At 47.9% G+C, this 18,595-nt stretch overlaps 1 protein-coding gene across 6 annotated transcripts in view; it reads left to right on the top strand.

Moving 5' to 3' along the window:
- LOC139361627 (disco-interacting protein 2 homolog C-like) overlaps positions 1 to 18,595 on the top strand; it is a 182,558-nt gene that overhangs the window by 28,788 nt on the left and 135,175 nt on the right. For 2 of the 6 annotated variants that reach the window (XM_071090286.1, XM_071090276.1), the window contains exon 2: positions 7,369 to 7,486. The exons of 2 other annotated variants lie outside the window; for them this stretch is intronic. The gene's annotated coding sequence lies outside the window, so the exon portion shown is untranslated. Of the gene's footprint in view, positions 1 to 7,368; positions 7,487 to 7,993; positions 8,320 to 18,595 lie in introns of those variants that run through there. 2 more of the 6 variants (XM_071090277.1, XM_071090274.1) reach the window with 2 other exon arrangements.

Raw genomic sequence — 18,595 nt, 5'->3', positions numbered from 1 at the left:
AAAAATTATTGAAAACCTTAAGGATGTAACTGACAAGATCTTTATAGATTTCTCCAAGTAAAAATTTGGAAAAGTGAAGTGAACCCATAATTTGTTTTATTTCTGAGTCCCACACTTGGATTTTTAAATGTGGGCAAAACATCTGTATGTTCTTCAGCCTGATTTCCGTGGAATCGTGAAAGAAACGTGCTGAAGTTGCCGTGCGGATTTTGTTATGTGGCGGTGACAAGTGGGGCTGGTCATTAAACAACTGGAGGGATCCCTATCCTTTCTGTGCTCTTGTTGGACACTAGGCACGTGCTTGGGTGTTTTCTGTGTGTGTGGACAAGATGAGGACAGAATTTCCAGATTCACACGGTGGTATCTTCTCCCTTTTCTGTTAAAACGTGTCTTCTGCTGCTTCTACATAGACCAAGTGTTTCTTTCTCTTGCCTGTCTACAGAAACGCTGTTTAACAAAAACTGCATTGTAAGCATGTGAAGCTGAATTCCACATGATAAAGCAGATAGAGATGACTGAGTATACTGTTTTGTGGAAGGAAGGTTTAAAATGATTTTTAGCTTTTTCCCTGAAATAGGGAATACTTTTAACTTTTTCCCTGAGATAGGGAATAATGAAATGGGAAAATAATTAAATTTTCCCATATAATTGTTAGATTATATTTAATTATTAGATTATTCATGTATTGCAAGGGAAAAAGGAACTAGATCATCCCATGTACCCAAATGAAAATTTAAAGGGTATGGGCGAGTTCATTTGAACTCCTTTAATTTGTTTTTGTTTGTTTGTTTTTGACAGTCTCACTCGGTTTCTCAGGCTGGGTGCAGTAGTACAATGACAGCTCTCTGCAACCCCAACCTTCTAGGCTCAAGTGATTCTCCTGCCTCAGCCTCCCCAACTGCTGGGATTTACAGGCGTTAACCACCACACACAGCTTATCACCTCTTGGAGACTAGCTATGAGTTTGGGCATTCACTGAACTATATTTTGGTTAATTCTCAAAGTTTGTCACTGTTTATCTTTAATTTGCTAAAAATCTACATATATTGTAAAATGAGTTACATTTCCTTAGCATTCACGGATTCCCTGTTAGTGGGGCAGAGACGCAGAAGGGCAGAAGGCATTCGGACGTCATCAGGTTTGCAGTTGAGTGCTTTCCCCGAACACACTGGAGCTCTGGGCTCTGTGGCCCCACGGGGGTCCTCTGTCCACTGAGGGGGCCAGGTTACCTGGGAGGTCCCTCCAGCCTCTGCAATTTTGCCCTTTTCAGGTTAACATCTCATCGTTGTCCTGGACAGCACTGTCTTTCGTTCACTGACCCATGAGTGGACAGCTGGTCAGTGGCCAGTGCTGCTTCCTTCAGCTGGGAGGTGGTGATGTGATAACACTTCCGTGGAAATTGGTTCTTGGTGTATTAAGGGTTCAGTTGTATGTTTATTTTTAATCTGCACCTCTGAATTGGTCTTTTGATTGCAAAGAGATTGCTTACTGGATTTGTTTCTGAATATTTGGTGGATAACAGGAGAACCTTGCTTATCTGTGTATTCATTTAATGTGTTTTTGCCAGGCATTTATATGGGTGTGTTAGCCCCTAGCCCACTTTCTGTGTGTGGTGGAGTCATTGAAATCATTTATGTGAAGTCTCTCTTCTATCAAGGCTAGAGGACGTGGGGTGGTGTCTCCCTAAACTAGAGGGAAATGGCATTGTTCTGCCCTCCTCCCTGGGAACGCTGGTGTTTCCAGGTCTCTGAACTTGGCTCCCACACTGGGAGAGTGGCTGTGGCTTCTGGAGCCCGTTTTGGGCGGGACTGACTCCTTCATTTGCTTTATTCCCCACCGTCTTTGCTGCTTTGTGACGCAGGGATGAGGGAGTTGGGCCCGGGGGCCTTGCCTGTGCCTGAAGGGCCCGATGCAGAAAACTCCTGGTGGGAAGGATGTTCCTTGAGGGCAGCTTTTGGAGTCTCTTCCTACTTTTAACTAAGAAGCAGCTATTCACATGGTTCTATTCTGCTGGTGTGTTTCAAAATAATTGGTGTAGAGTTGCGAAGATGTCCGAGACACCCATGATCCACTCCGGGCCAGTGCCGGGCATTGTGCTCAGATGCCTTCAGACCACATTCACATGCCAAAGATTCTTGCTTGGTTATTCTCAAACTTAAGAGAATCTAAAACGCGAGCCACGGTATGGATTTTCTCTTGAGCCCCCATGACTTTGCCTTGTATTTTGGGCATGAATGACTTCATCAAGGGGAAAGAATTTGAGGAAGGAGCCTCTGAGGCTAGGAGGGGGTGGGAAGGGGTGGGGGGAAGAGGAGGGAAAAGGAGCTGTAGAGGGAGGAACCAGGCTGGGGCTGGGGCGTCTCCCCATGATGCTCCCCCACCCCTGGCGCGAGGCCCCAGGGACTGACTGATTTTCCCACAAGAAATGTGTATAATTGCGTGTCTGTTTTGTGGGCTGGCCATTTGGATTGAGGGAATGTCTGTGTTGTGATTCCTTATTGATTCGAAGGTTGGAAAGGTTTGTGCTCAATACAGGGGTCTCTTGGTGCTATGGGAAATGTGATCGCAGCTGCCTTCTGGGTGGGGAGAGCCCTCGAGGCCATCAGTGGTGGCCGGTGTCGGCCTTCGCTTCCCTGGGTGAGCTGCCCTCAGGGTGGGAAGGGAGGCCCTCGGTGGTGGCCGCTGTTGGCCTTCGCCTCCCTGGGTGAGGGCTGCTCCATCCCCGGCTCTCCGACTCCTTGCCTGGCACCTTCCTCGTTGGGGGCCGTGATCCATCAACTTTGTCCACGCGTGTCCTGCAGACTAGTGCTGACTGCAGGTTGAGGAGTGGTCAGAGGAGGCCAGAGGAGGCCCTCGTGATGCAAAGCTAAACGTTTAATGATGGCGCTGCTGAGTGCATGAGCCACGTCAGCCCAAGAGTCTGAGTAAGAGGAAACCGCGGGGTGGAGGGAAGACTGGACAGATGGGTGCTTTCCTCGGCCCCTGGGAGCACGGCCATGTCCACGCTCAGACCTCCTGGTTTCTCCCATATTTCCATAAATAGCAAGGGAAGGATATGGGGCACCCAGGGACCTCAGGGGTATAAGCTGTGTCCTCGCGTGGCCCCAGCTGTGGCCAGTGACGTTATTCTCTTTAACCTCAGGCTTATTTTCTATAAAAACACAAAGGGACAGAAGTAGTTCAAGGGCCTGTAAAGACTTACGTAATTGTTAATAGGCCTACTTTTATGCTTTCTTATGTATTAAGAGCAAATCATGAAACAAACTCATTTCTGTTTGAAGAAATCTCTACTGCTCTCATTTTTGTGGCAAGCAGCCTTGATTCTTTGCTTAGTGAGCGTTAGTGCCCTCCTGCCCAGTGCTGCTGCCTGGCGTGTCCTCGCACACACCTCTGTCCATTGGTCTCCGTTCACCTTTCCGCCTAGAATTGTAGGAGGGGCGCTGGGATCTTAGGGCTAGAAAGAAACCCTGAAGACCACTTTTAGGGGCGACTTTTAGTCAGGGCTTCCAGAGAGACAGCCAGCCAGGTGTGCGTGTGTCTCCAGGGCGAGGCCTGCTGCAGGGGCTACAGAGTCCAAGAAGCCCCAGGACCCACAGCCTGCAAGCTATAGTCCTGAGAGGGTGTGGCTTGAAGACTTGAGAAGCGGAGGTTGCAGATCCGACCAGGGTCTGAGGAGCTGAGACCCAGGAGCACGGGCTGCAGAAGACAGATGTCACTGGCCCATCAGCCAGAGAGGTGGAGTGAACCCAGTTTTCCCCGCCTTGCTGTTTTACTCGGGCCCTGGGGGGATAGGGTGGTGCCCCCCACACCGGCGAGGATGGGTCTCCACTCAGTCCAGAGACAAACATGCATCTCACACAGAAATAATGCAGAACCAGCCATCTGGGCACCCCGGGCATGCTCAGGTTGATGCACAAAACCAATGCCGCGCGTGGCCCTGACATCTGCGTGTTCGCATCACTCCACACACATTGCTCAGTCATCGCCTTGGTGAGTTTGTAAGCTCGTTGTGTGGTTCTGGGGCTCTTTGTCCCTGGTGATGAGAGGCTCCCCACTGTCCCAGCTCAGGTATGGAAGGTGATGGCACCAGCGGCTCCTTGTTTCTCAGACACCTGAGTGGGTGCTCTGTGCAGCCAGTTCAACCTGCAGCAGCATCTGTTTCCTATGCCGATTCCATTCGGAGTATGTGCCTCCCTTCTGTTGAGGGTGCAGCCTTCTTTCAGGGAAGAACTGTGTCCTGTTCGCCTATATCGCCTGTGGTGTATCTCATGGCTGAATAAGTAGCTATAGGATACCTCGGTGGCTGAATGATAGGTTCATTGGAAGGAAAACTTTATATTTTTTTTTCTTTTTGGGATGGAGTTTCACACTCAACGCCCAGGCTGACGTGCAATGGCACGATCTTGGCTCATTGCAAACTCTCCCTCCCGGGTTCAAGTGATTCTCCTCCCTCAGCCTCCCAAGTAACTGGGGCTACAGGCTTCCGCCACCATGCCTGGCTAATTTTCGTATTTTCGTTAGAGAAGGGGTTTCACCATGTTGGCCAGGCTGGTCTTAAACTCTTGACCTCAGGTGATGCGCCCACCTCGGCCACCCAAAGTGCTGGGATTACGGCCATGAGCCCCTGCACCCAGGAACTTAATACCGTTTTTTTTTTTCCTTTAAATCGTAATGGGCTTGTTAAATGCTTACGGTTTTTTTTTTTTTTTAATTTATTATTATTATACTTTAAGTTCTAAGGTACATGTGCATAACGTGCAGGTTTGTTACATATGTATACTTGTGCCTTGTTGGTGTGCTGCACCCATCAACTCGTCAGCACCCATCAACTCGTCATTTACATCGGGTATAACTCCCAATGCAATCCCTCCCCCCTCCCCCCTCCCCATGATAGGCCCCGGTGTGTGATGTTCCCCTTCCCGAGTCCAAGTGATCTCATTGTTCAGTTCCCACCTATGAGTGAGAACATGCGGTGTTTGGTTTTCTCTTCTTGTGATAGTTTGCTAAGAAGGATGGTTTCCAGCTGCATCCATGTCCCTACAAAGGACACAAACTCATCCTTTTTGATGGCTGCATAGTATTCCATGGTGTATATGTGCCACATTTTCTTAATCCAGTCTGTCACTGATGGACATTTGGGTTGATTCCAAGTCTTTGCTATTGTGAATAGTGCCGCAATAAACATACGTGTGCATGTGTCTTTATAGCAGCATAATTTATAATCCTTTGGGTATATACCCAGTAATGGGATGGCTGGGTCATATGGTACATCTAGTTCTAGATCCTTGAGGAATCGCCATACTGTTTTCCATAATGGTTGAACTGGTTTACAATCCCACCAACAGTATAAAAGTGTTCCTATTTCTCCACATCCTCTCCAGCACCTGTTGTTTCCTGACTTTTTAATGATCGCCATTCTAACTGGTGTGAGATGGTATCTCATTGTGGTTTTGATTTGCATTTCTCTGATGGCCAGTGATGATGAGCATTTTTTCATGTGTCTGTTGGCTGTATGAATGTCTTCTTTTGAGAAATGTCTGTTCATATCCTTTGCCCACTTTTTGATGGGGTTGTTTGTTTTTTTCTTGTAAATTTGTTTGAGTTCTTTGTAGGTTCTGGATATTAGCCCTTTGTCAGATGAGTAGATTGCAAAAATTTTCTCCCATTCTGTAGGTTGCCTGTTCACTCTGATGGTAGTTTCTTTTGCTGTGCAGAAGCTCTTTAGTTTAATGAGATCCCATTTGTCAATTTTGGCTTTTGCTGCCGTTGCTTTTGGTGTTTTAGACATGAAATCTTTGCCCATGCCTATGTCCTGAATGGTACTACCTAGGTTTTCCTCTAGGATTTTTATGGTACTAGGTCTAACATTTAAGTCTCTAATCCATCTTGAATTAATTTTCGTATGAAAAAACTGCTTTAAAGTTCATGTGGAACCAAAAAAGAGCCCGCATCTCCAAGACAATCCTAAGTCAAAAGAACAAAGCTGGAGGCATCACGCTACCTGACTTCAAACTCTACTACAAGGCTACAGTAACCAAAACAGCATGGTACTGGTACCAAAACAGAGATATAGACCAATGGAACAGAACAGAGTCCTCAGAAATAATACCACACATCTACAGCCATCTGATCTTTGACAAACCTGAGAGAAACAAGAAATGGGGAAAGGATTCCCTATTTAATAAATGGTGCTGGGAAAATTGGCTAGCCATAAGTAGAAAGCTGAAACTGGATCCTTTCCTTACTCCTTATACGAAAATTAAATGCTTACGTTAATGTTTATTTTTAAAAATGTTATCTGTGACCTTTCAGCTTTTCATAGCACTTCTCGTGTGAATATTTTAAAAAGGCCCTTTAGTCGTGGGGGAGAAGGAGGTTATCCCTTTCAGCAGAGGGAGATGGAAGAACAGGCCCTGGTGGGTCTGAGCACAGGCAGTCACCCCAGCCTTGGTGCTTGCTTAGGTCTGTTCTCCGTTCACCGTAGCCGCATCCACTCTCATTGTCAGCTTAAAAATAAGCTTTTTCCTCTTTCTAATCGGAACAGTTAGTTTGTTAACCGTCACATTAAGGTATCGAGAATGATGGCTTTCAGGCCTCAGATATGACACAAGTAATAAATGCAGCTGACCCTGAACAACATGGGTTTTGAGCTTCGAAGGATCACTTATGTTAATTTTTTTTCCAACCAAACCCTTACTGAAAAAACCTGGCTTTGTGGAGGGCCGACGTTTCCTACATGTGGTTCCATAGGGTGGCCGTGGGGTCCTGTGGATACGTAGATTTGGGTAAACTCGGGGCGTGTTCTGGAATCCATGTCCCTGTGTATACAGAGGGACAATTGCAGCTTTTTAGAAGTTTGTGTCCTGCCTTGTCCTAAAAAGGTTCCAAGGTGGATGCAAAATTATTTCATTCCTTTGGTTTTCTTGGTGGGATATTGATGTTTATTCTTCAGTGTCTAATATCCTGAGTGAACAGAGTTACCGCTTCAGGAACAAAGCCAGTCTGGAAACACATATTGAGATATCCACCTTTTCTTCATGGTTTCACAAAAGGCCATGATCATATTTTATTCAGTTGAACTGTAGGAAACTGCCAATATTTGCTGTTTTTGGCCTACAAAATGGCAAGTTCGTACGATATTAAAAACAAAGGCTTCCTGGATGGGGAAAATAGGAATCGGTAAGAACCTGAAGTTCTCTGTCATGGCCTCTGAGTCACAGGTAAATAAACCTGCGTGAGGGGGAGTTGACTGTACAGTATTTTCCTTCTGTTTTGATACTGTCAGAAAAAGGTCAGTTCCAATGTGTTGGGTCCCTTTGCCTCAGCTTTGCTGCAGAAGGGACTTGCCATTATACCTCTTGTTCCCAGTGCCCAGGAGGCTGATGCCACATAGAAGACCTGCAGGTCGGTGGATGTGAAACAGGCATCGGACACGCTGTGCACCTTGGGACGCATCTGAGAAGTGTGTGCTTGCAGCAGATCTGAGGTGAGGGCGTGTTCCATCTCCTCTCCCTTCTCTGGCTTTGCAGGCCTTTGAAGTTGGTCCTGGAAGGTGAAATTAGTTAATGCTGATTTAAGCTCCAGGTCAAAGCCTGGGGGCCGAAGAGACCCGCCCTTCACTAGGAGTGTGAAGCATTGGGCCCTCCCATCAGGAGGCAGCAGGGACTCGAGAAAGCCCCACATGCCCTCCAGTTCCCTTATGTTGAAAGTTTTTGTACTCGGCCATGCCGGGTCATTTTGGGAGGTGAGTAGGGGATTCACATGGGGGTGTGCAGTATTCTTAGGTGTCAGGTGCGAGAGTTGAATTTGTAGAAGCTGTGCAGATAGGAAAGGGCCTGGCAGGGAGTGCTGTTTACACGGAGCCGATTTAACGCGAGGTCTGTGCTCTACCTGGGTCCGTGTCTGACTGCTGTCTCCCAGTCTGCAACAGGACGTTGACGTGACTTGGCGCCATCGTCCCACTCTGTGTAGATGTCTGAGGATCTGTGCGCAGCTGCTCTGTGAGAATGCGTTGTGATAATGAACTGAGAAACAGTGAACAAACCCTGAATTGGTTAGCACTGGTTCCACGGCCACTTCTGCTGTGGTTGGAGTCATTCATAATAAAGTGTGCTGGACTGCTATGCAGAGCTCTGAATTTCAGAGGCCCTTTAACTTGGCAGCTAACCAGTCGCTTCCTTCAGAAGACATTTGAGTCCCCTTTACCTACCAGGGTGACCCTGGGAGTTTGAAGATGAGTGAGACAAGCCCTCTGTGTCCTGTGGATTTTACTGTCCAGAGGGGAGACAGATGTGGATGGTGAAGGAGGCCCTATCAGAGGTCAGTGCACGTCAGTTTTGTTTCTTCAGCACTTGCTGTGTTCAGGGGGTGCCCCGGGCCATGTGCAGAGCATCTGGGGACCCTGCCCATGGCATCCCAGGCACAGCTAGCATCTGCGCCATCTTCATACTTGGCCTGAGTTTTGGGGAAGTACCGAGGATGGCTTCTGCCTTTGCTGGAGAGAGTTGGAAGTCAGGGCAGCCCTCCACAAGGAGATGATCGCCAGCTGATTCCTCAAGAAAGAGAGGTGGTCCCCACATGGGTAGAGCAGGGCAGCATGTACAGACCTGGGTGTGGGTCTGGGGCATGTGCATCTGAGTGGGTTCTGCTGGGAGACAGCAGGGGTGAGGTGTGAAGGCAAGTTGGAATTTACAGGATAAATTATCACTAAGGCGATGCCTGGAAAACATAAAATTGGGACTCTCTGGGGTAAACGTGGACTTAGGGTGACCCTGGGCGTGGGTGTTTTCAGGCTCTGAAGGCAGAGATTTAGGAAATTGGGGCAGAGCTGAGCCCCAGACGAGGATGAAGACCACCCTTGGGATGTTGAATGAGACAGGGGTGGAAACCCAGTGAATGTCCTGGGGGGTCAGTCCAGCAGGCAGGCAGCAGAGGAGACCGGTGTCCTCAAAGGCCCCTTGGGCCTACCTCTCAAAGTGCTGGGATGACAGGCATGAGCCACTGCTCCCTGCTGATACTTTTAAAATTTCTAAGCTACTCTCTCTCATACCCACTCCCGTATTTTTTTAAAAAAACCAGGTTTATGGCTATATTTTTTCCAAGGGAACCAAACAGTTACCTGTTTGAAGTACAAATAACACCGTGTTTAAAAACCGAAAATGCCACTTTGCATAGAAGTTTCCAAATACCCAGTTGGTTTGAGCCTTGCATTGCAGTGTCACTACCTGCTCTTAAATTTCTACCCGATGTATAGATAGCGAGACAGGGACGGCTCGTACATCTTCAGGTTTCAGTTCTACTACCTTGGGCTATATTTTCATTTATTTTGGCACAACTGTGGGTGTGGCAAGCAATGCCAGGGTATTTATTTTGAAGCGTGTCCAATAACAGTTGGGAAGATTTTCACATTTTTAGAATTTTCATAGTAATAGTTATAATTTACAAAGAATTTAAAATTGTGTAGTCATTATTTTGCTTTTTTCTAGATGTGCCCCGAAACAGGGTTGCTAACTATCATTCTACATCACAGGATTAATAACAGTACCCTTTTGGAGCAGATGCCTGTAATCAAGGAATTCTGCCTAGTCAGTTCACTTTAAGCGTGTTTAAAAGGTTGTCTTTATCCTAGTTGGCACCTGTGGCTATAGTTTGTTTTCACTGCTGAAGAATATTCCACGATGGAAGCCGTAATTCATCTGTTTTTCATATCGGTGGACATTTGGATTATTTTGGGTGGGTGTGTATGTCTATTCAGCCTTCATTTTTTCAGGATTTTTTGTAGAAGATAATGTAACAGTGTAACATCCTCTGCTAGGGAGCCAACACGAACCCTGATTACAGCCACACAGACTCTCACACAGACTCTCAGGCCTTGTTACCAACACACAGAACCATTTTCTTAAGTTGAAACACAGTAGCAGAACCTGAAGCCATGTGAACGGTTCCTCCGATCTTACACTTGGAATTCACTTTTTATTACTATGTCTGCTAATTAGGAAGCATATCAATTATACAGAAATCTGAGAATGTAAAATTATACGTTTATAACAGAAAAAACCTTATTTAATAGCCCAGAACACATGGCTATGTTTTTCCCTCATGCCCCACCACTGTTTTCTTTGCTTGAAATGGGAAATGACACTTGAATGCGGTTTTCTAGCGACTGTTAGCCTGGCATAGTTCTTCAGAGACAGAGGATGTAAAGCACATGGAGAATTTCTGTTTGTGGAATGTGATTTCCCGGTCGCCTCATTCAGGCTGCCGCCGCCTTCCCCTCTGGCCGCCTGCATCGTGGGACGTCTGAGAAGGTCCCTGTTTCATCCTCTGGAAATTCTGAAAAGGAAGGAGAGGAGGGTGTACAGGGTGTGGTGCATTTGTGTTGGTCTTCCAGCTTTTATCCGCTACCTTGGTTCCTGCCTTTATGTCCCTAGCTCGTGGCTTCATCCTTGTGTCTAACTCACAGGCAGACAGATGGAAAGGGAAGTTGTATTCAGCCAACAGCTTGATCTTATTCTCAAGGCTTAAATCGACTGGGTATTTGGAGACTTCTGTGCAAATGGGCATTTTTGGTTTTTAAACACCGTGTCTTATTTGTACTTGAAATGGGGTAACTGGTTCTCTTGGAAAAAATATAGGCATAAAGCTGGTTCTTAAAAAAAAAAAAAAAAAAAAGGGAGTGGGTGTGAGAGAGTGGCTTAGAAATTACACCAGTAATGGTCGGGAGTGGTGGCTTATGCCTGTAATTCCAGCACTTTGAGAGAAGGAGGCAGGTGGATCCCCTGAGGTTAGGAGTTCGAGACCAGACTGGTGAACATGGTGAAACCCCGTCTGTACTGAAAAGATGAAAATTAGCCGGGCATGGTGGCAGGCACCTGTAATCCCAGCTACTTGGGAGGCTGAGGCAGGAGAATCACTTGTACCCGGGAGGCAGAGGTTGCAGGGAGCCAAGATCGCACCACTGCACTCCACCCTGGGCGACAGAGCAGAAACTCCATCTCAAAATAGAAAAAAACCAAAAAACTAAACAAAACAAAAACCCGGTAATGAAAACCTGATTGCATCATCTGTGATGGAGATGGCGGATTATTTCATTTTTAGTGACAGGATGAATTGGATATGTTTGCAGTATTGATTTGACAAGGGAAATGGTGAGAACCAAATGTGCCGCCCAGCTTGGGCCTCGCCGTTGGCAGAAAACCGTGGCGGGCAACAGACTGGAGACTCGGAGACCGAGGGGAGAATTCTCACGCCTTGACGCTGGTGCAGTGTGTGCTTCTGGACTCCTGCTGGAGGGAGCGGCCCCTTTGCCTTGCAGACTTTGGTGCAGTGGAGACCTTAGGACCTGCCCCTCCTGGCACACCTGTGGGTGTGGCGAGCAGTGCCAGGGCTGAGGCACAGGTGTTGAGCCAGGAACGTGGGACGGGAGAGGCTGCACACGCCGGCAGGCGTCTGCTCCAGCAGCCGGGGGTTTCCGCAAGGGGGCGGGGCGTTGGTTTTCCTCCTTGAATTTGGGTGGGGAGGGTGTCCTGGAGTGCTGTGTCTGCACTTGTGTTGCTCTGAGGTCAAGTTGTGGCCCCGAGTCCCTGTCTCTCTGCCAAAGTGAGGGTTTGCCCATTTTCAGGTCAGATTTCCCTTGGGTCCGGGCCTCTAGGAGTGGGGGGTAGTCGAAGGGGGCGTGAGCACGGTGGACGCGCGTGGGCCTGTTCCTCTCCCCTCAGCTCCTGGGCTGTGTGTGAAGAGCTGCCCAGCGGAATCACCCTCCTGCCTGGTGTTTCATTCACCAGAAATCGTTCTCACTGTGGACTCTTGAGTCAAATGTAATCCAGGAATGGAACGTGCTGTTGCTGGATGCCACACACAGCATCAGGAGCCTAGTTGGGGATTATGTGATCTTACCCCACACCTTAAAAGTAAAGACTATAGTTGTCAGGCGTCTGAGCCCAAGCCAAGCCATCGCGTCCCCTGTGACTTGCACGTATATACGCCCAGATGGCCTGAAGTAACTGAAGAATCACAAAAGTGCAAATGCCCTGCCTGGACTTAACTGATAACATTCTACCAGAAATAAGTCAAAATGGCCAGTCCTTGCCTTAAGCGATGATTTTTTGTGTGTGTGAAATTCCTTTTCCAGGATCATCCTGGCTCAAAAAGCTCCCCCACTGAGCACCTTGTGACCCCCACTCCTGCCCGCCAGAGAACAAGCCCCCTTTGACTAATATTCCTTTACCTAACCAAATCCTATAAAACGGCCCCACACTTAGCTCCTTTCGCTGACTCTTTGGACTCAGCCCGCCTGCACCCTGGTGAAATGAACAGCCATGTTGCGCTCACAAAGCCTGTTTGGTGGTCTCTTCACATGGATGTGCATGACAATAGTTAAGGGGATACTGAAGTCTTTGGCAGTTCCAAGAGCTTTTTCAGTTTGTGTCGGGCCATTGTAGGCAGAAGGAAATACTTGCTTAGAGACTCTTACAGAAATGTTCGGTGCAGTGCCATTAACTCGTGGAATAAATGTGTAACTTTCCATGGCAGACCTCTGGAAAGAGATGCTCTTTGAGTGCACCCTGGCCTGCTCGCTACAAGAATCGGCCGTGTCACCCCGCTTTCCGTGGGTCTGCAGGTGTGCGTGGTCCATTGCCCTGCACTGTGGCCATGGAAGGGAAGATGATCTGGAATGCTGGCGACAGTTATCGGTGCGTGTTGATATGTGCTGCTTTCTACAGGGGAGAACATTTCTGTTTAATAAACATCTCATCTCGATGATGACTGCAAGATATTTGAGTCTCATTCAATAGTGTTTCTGGGTTCCTTCTGTTTTTAATCTGCTTTCTAGCACTAGGCAAGTGAAGACATGGAAAGTAAAAACTCATCGAACTTGTAGAGACATGGTGTTGTGTAGGAGCAGACTGTAGCCTCTGGCTCTGTTTAAAGATTGTAGTAAACCTCTTACCTGGCACGGTCAGGGTGTAAATTATCTTGTTTAATCGAAATGTGTATGAGTCAAAGCTGGCGCCTGCATTGTTGATGAAATACCAGATTTTAAGGGAACATGTCAATGTGCTGTAAGATACCAACAAAGTTCCTCACTGAGGTTCGGGGCGGGTTCGGAGCAGCTGGCCCTTAGGTCACCAGGGTCGTCTCTGGGAGCAGATGCTCAGTGTGGGCATTAGTCACTTAGCCTTTCCAGAGCCGAGGAATAGCTCTCTGTGGTGATGTTTGAAACCTGTATTTTGAGTCAGTTTGTCCCACTGGACTCGAAGTTGCCGCGTGATATCAGACCTTTGCCTCCACCGTGCGCTCGTTTTCTTGTCCCCTGATAACTGCCTCGGTTGCCCCAGCCTGACATTTGAGCCTCGTCGTTCATGGACACAGGCTCCGTGGTGGGGCCAAGGCCGCGAGTCCGGCTTGCACAATTCCTTGCCTCTCACCATGGTTTATCACATCACTCCCGGGATCTCCCATTTAGAGGAAGAGTGTCCCTTTCCTGCAGGCCCTGTGTGGTGTGGAAACCACCCCTACCTAGCTTTTTCTGTTTGAACTGTACCGTGAAGCTATTTCTGTTCTAGTCAACCGTCAGAATTTAAGGAACAGTGATTTATGTAACTTATCACACGCTTCTCAGCAATTCTTTATGAATTTCATTCTGTTGTGAAATTATTGCAGTTTTCATGGCTATGCTGGTCTCACGTTGTGGCCCTTGAAATGAATTCCCTTCCCCATTGTGTGTTAAGGGTGTGCCTGGGAGCTGTTGAGGCCTCACCTCTGCTTAGGGCAGTGGCTTTGCTCTCCTGACAACAGGAAGAATCTTATTTAGAGCACTTCTAATGTAGTTTTTGCTTCCAGACAGAGTTACTTTTTTTCACAGAGACAGCCACTAAAGTCATAAATTATGCTCAGGATGGACACACGGGTCAGCTGACAGAGTGGAGTCCAGAACAGATCCAAAGACACAAAAGCAGTTCAGTGGAATTTGAGTCTTTTCAACAAATGGTGCTGGAATTATGGGACAGCTGTATGCAAAAGAGTGAAAACAGGGAGAAATTCCTGTATGAAAAATAAGGTGGACCATAGGCCTGAATGTAAAATACCAAACTACAAAAGAAAGGGAAATTGTGGAGACCTAGGGTGAGAGCTCTTAGCCATACCATGATCCATAATCAAGGAAGAAAACAAGTAGGTAAGACTCATCAAAATTAAACTTCTAATATAAAAGACACCCCTAGGGAATTGAAGAGACACATTTTCGATAGATGGGGAGAAGATGTCTACGAACCATGCAGCCGGCAAAGGACTCGTATCCAGAATGCACAGGACTCCCACGGCTCATGACAGAGAACAAACCACCTGACTTAAAAGCGGAAGAGACCTGAACAGATGCTTCGCTGAGAAGGACGGGAGGATGGCCCGAAAGCATCTGAAATGACCTTCAGCATGACTGGTTGCACCGAGATGTGCACCGAAGCCGCAGTGAATTTGTTCACACCCCTGCTGGAGCCGCCTGACTAAGGTCTTCCGACAGCCCCAGGTGCTGGTGAGGACCGGCAGTCGGGACTCCTGTGCGATGCTGGGGTTCAGCATGGCCCGAAAGCATCTGAAATGATCTTCAGCATGACTGGTTGCACCGAGATGTGCACCGAAGCCGCAGTGAATTTGTTCACACCCCTGCTGGAGCCGCCTGACTAAGGTCTTCCAACAGCCCCAGGTGCTGGTGAGGACCGGCAGTCGGGACTCCTGTGCGATGCTGGGGTTCAGCATGGTGCAGACAGCTTGGCGGTTTCTTACAAAACTGAACTCACACAAACGTGGGTCCCAGTGACCCCAATCCTGGGTATTTACCCTAGAGAAACAGAATCTGATGCTTAAGAAAAACTGTGCCCAGATGTTAATAGCGCTGTCTATGGTTGTCCAAAACAGGTTACAATGTGCCACAGCCATATGTGGAATAATAAATACCCAGCAGCCCCGAGGCCTGGCTGTTGATCACAGGACACCCTGGGTGCACCTCCAAGCACGATGCCCAGGAAATTGTGATTTTGCGAGTGTTTTGCCACAACGCTCGCAAAAGATAGACCCGAGTCATGGGAGGACACGGAAAGGGTGGTTGCTGAGAATGGGAGGGTATGCTTATGAGGCCCCGTGAGTGGGTTTGGGGCTGTTGGACTGTTCTGCTTGTGTGATGATGATTATGGGAATATTGTGCCGAAATTCACAGAACTGAACACTGTCCACTTTACAGTAATTTTTAAAAAGTGGTAATATGTTCATTTTCAGTACTGTTTTTAATGGAAGATGGAGTTTGCAGATGATTTGTCAGGGCAAGCCTGTTTCAAGAGTTTGTAGACAATTCGTTAGGGGCCTGTCTCAGGGCCCTTGGGTTGGGTTGGGTTGGGTTGGGTTGGGTTGGGTTGAGTTGGAAAAGCCTTCTCTGTTGTGGGCAGTAGTACGGGGCGTGGAAAGGATATTGCCAAGGAAACATGTAGAATCCTTTGAGGAAACGTGTATTTCTAACTTGCTATAAGATAGAATTGGAAATTGTAATGGTTTTGTTTTCTAGAGTCTTGGTAGAATAGGGAAGACAGTGTAATAAAAGCTAATTTTGAAATGAAGAATTTTAAAGATTTTCAACAGCAATTGCTCTAGGAAGTCACCCTGGAAATGTTTTTAAAGATGTTCAATAGCAATAGCTCTAGGAAGAGTCACCCTGGAGTTGCTTCTTGAGCATTGGTTTCCTGGCTGTATCTTCCAACTTTCATTTTTAAGTTTTGCTGTGAGTTGGGGATGTGTGGGAATAGCCATCCCAGCCCTGCAGGGGGGTGCATGTGCCCCGAGGCCTGAGGCACTGTTTCAACCTAGCTTGCAACATGGGGACTCTTGTCAGTGGCTGGAGTAAGAGTACCAGCCTGGCAGGCTGGGGGGAGCCCCAGGGTGGTCTGGGCTCTGTCCTCCCTGCCTGCAGGATGGCAGCTGGAGGAGCTCGAAGGCTGCCTGCCTCGTGGCTGTCAGCGCAGCAGCCCCTCCTGGCCCTGGAGCAATCTTTGGGTCCATGAGTCTCTGCACCGGGACTTGCCTCCTGGGAACTCCGCCACAGTCCTGAGGGCCCTGGTGCCACTTTCCCGGTGGGACCCAAGCCTCAGGCAGCTGCGACCCCAGATTCGGTTGCTTTCCCTGCCGTCTCATTGCAGCACGAGTGCTCATCTCACTCAATGTAGAACCTCAGGTTCCTTCAAGATCCCCAGAGATGGAATCTCCCAATTTAACAAGATAGTTGGTGACAAGATTTGAGCGGCACTGATTTAACTCAGCTTCCAGAGTTTAAGTTCCCAAGACACAGTCCTGCTCCTTCCCTGGCCTCATCCTGTGTGGCTGGTGTGGATGCGGGGTTTCCGGAGGGTGGGGCTGAGGCAGGTCAGCCAGGGGGATGGCTCATTATTGATCGCTCAATGCCTTGAGGATAACTAGGCCTTGAGGATAACTGAGGATTAATGACCTTTATAGGGCTGTAGGTTTGGAGTATATATATATGTGTGTGTATATATACACATATTTAAACGAGGTGGACACGGTTATCACTGCATTATTCTGACATGAAACTTGGAGAGCAGAGGGTTTAGGAAACTCCTGAAGCCACACTGTCAGCGGGACTCGGGCGGTCTGGCCTTAGACCCTGCACTGTTTGCCCCTCACCACGCTGTCAGCAGACCCGGGTGGTCTGGTCTTAGAACTCACGCTGGTCGCCCCTCCCTGCCACGTTGTGGGGTTTTTCCTGCTTCTGGGCAGCATTTGATAGCTTGTGAAACAAGACCAAGACTTACTATGAGTGGATTTGCCATTATCTGAGATCCAGAACGTTTCCTGGACCTGGCGTTGCCGATGTCACGTAAGGAAAGGTAAAAACATTTTCATTGTGGTCACTGGGGCTCCTGAAATGGTATTTTTCCCAGTGAAAGTTTACTCATAAAAATCTTTTAACTCAATACTATGTGAACAGGAAGAAATGTGTTGGGCTCTAGTTAAATGTCTCAGAGCCACAGAAGTAAATGAGGGCACCTTCCGAGCACAGCCTCCCGGAAGAGGCCAAGGACGTTTGTCTGGAGGGTTTGCCATGAAGCAGGACTTGGGCAGGGCTGGTCTGCCTAGGGAGGCCTCTGCCATGATGTAGGTTAGTTGAAGTAGTTGACGGGTGGTGGCTTGAGGTCGGTGGTCCCCGAGGAAGCCCCTAGCAAGGCCGGTTTCCGTGGGATGGAAAACTGCCGTTCAGTGGCTGTAATCTTGGCTTCACGGGTCTGACATACAATCCTGCCCTCGGATACTTGGATCCCAGCCAGGTCAGATGGCCCTGAAAGGACATTCGGACTGTGATGGCTGCACCCATTCTCAGCATCTGTAGGGTCTCCTATGTATGTCTGTGTTTCCATTTTCTTTTAGCACAATTTCTCCCAGTGAAGTCGTGAGAAATAGAAGGAAAGGTGGAATGAAGATGTGATTGAGGAAAGTGTGGTGTGGTCTTCGACCTTATTTTGCCTTGGTTGGTGCTCAAGAACTCCACCTGACCTCAGAGCTGAGCGTTTCTGCCAGGAAGTCCTGCCTTTTATCCTACCTCGAGGCCTGTTGAGACACTCCAAGAAGCTTCGTTAACAAATTGCCTTTTCCTTTTACAGCAGTTGGATATATTTGCAGCAAAACAAAGGAATAACCCCCCAATATGGTGATGAAATGCATTTAAGTATAGATAGCATTCAGTCTTGAAGGGCCTGGGATTTTAATCATCTTTGGGTCATGTAACAAGTGGTGTTGGTGATTAAAATCTCCTGACAGCTTTGTTCTGCCACGTTCCTCAGTTTTGAATGATGATCTTCCTGGTGTTGTACCTTGGGAGGGGCGTTTGTGTCAGTAGAGAGCAGAGTGGTGGTTCCCAGAGGCTGCGAAAGGACAGAGGTGAGGCCCCTGAAGGACACTGGTCTTCCTGGTTTAGGGGTTTGGGGCTCAGCCACCTTCCTGTGTCCGTGTAAATTATACCCAGGATCATTTTCACTCGCCCCACTTTAGTTGAGTATTGGAGCTTCAGGATATGTGTGCCCACGTCACCTGGGCTGTGATCCTGGAGTTGGGTGAGACTGATTCCCGGGTTTATAGAATTACTCTGGGATTATTGAAAACAGAAGCACTTGAGGCATTCATAATGCTATTTCCTGAACGTAATTTATGTTCAGTTCTTCAGAAACATTTATCTGAGGAAGCATCTATCATTTTTGTTTTCTGCCACTCAGTGCTAGAAAGAATTGTGCAACACTCAAGTGAGTGGCATTATTCCTCTCCCTCCACCATGCAAGCAAGATTAAAGGTACCTCTGGCTCCCCTCAATCTTCTCATCTGCAGGGTGCCTGGCATGGCAGTGTGCTGCCTTCCGTCTTCTTTTTGGGGAGAATTAGTTGTGTTTGTGTGTACTGCTCAGCTCAGCCTCGTGCAGTTGTGTGGATGAGGAGCTTGGATGCTAGGTGACCCTCCCAGGCCTGCCTCCCACCTCCCTAGGCCTTGTTCTAAACTGACAGATAAACAGTGTGTTTTGGAAGAGGACAGCAGCAGGGCAGGAGAGAGT

This window comes from Macaca nemestrina, unplaced genomic scaffold (genome assembly GCF_043159975.1).
Source record: "Macaca nemestrina isolate mMacNem1 unplaced genomic scaffold, mMacNem.hap1 Scaffold_76, whole genome shotgun sequence".
In the NCBI taxonomy this organism is placed as follows: Eukaryota; Metazoa; Chordata; class Mammalia; order Primates; family Cercopithecidae; genus Macaca; species Macaca nemestrina.
The sequence above is the reverse complement of the archived record's forward strand: the minus strand, read 5'-3'. Positions and strand labels throughout refer to the sequence as shown.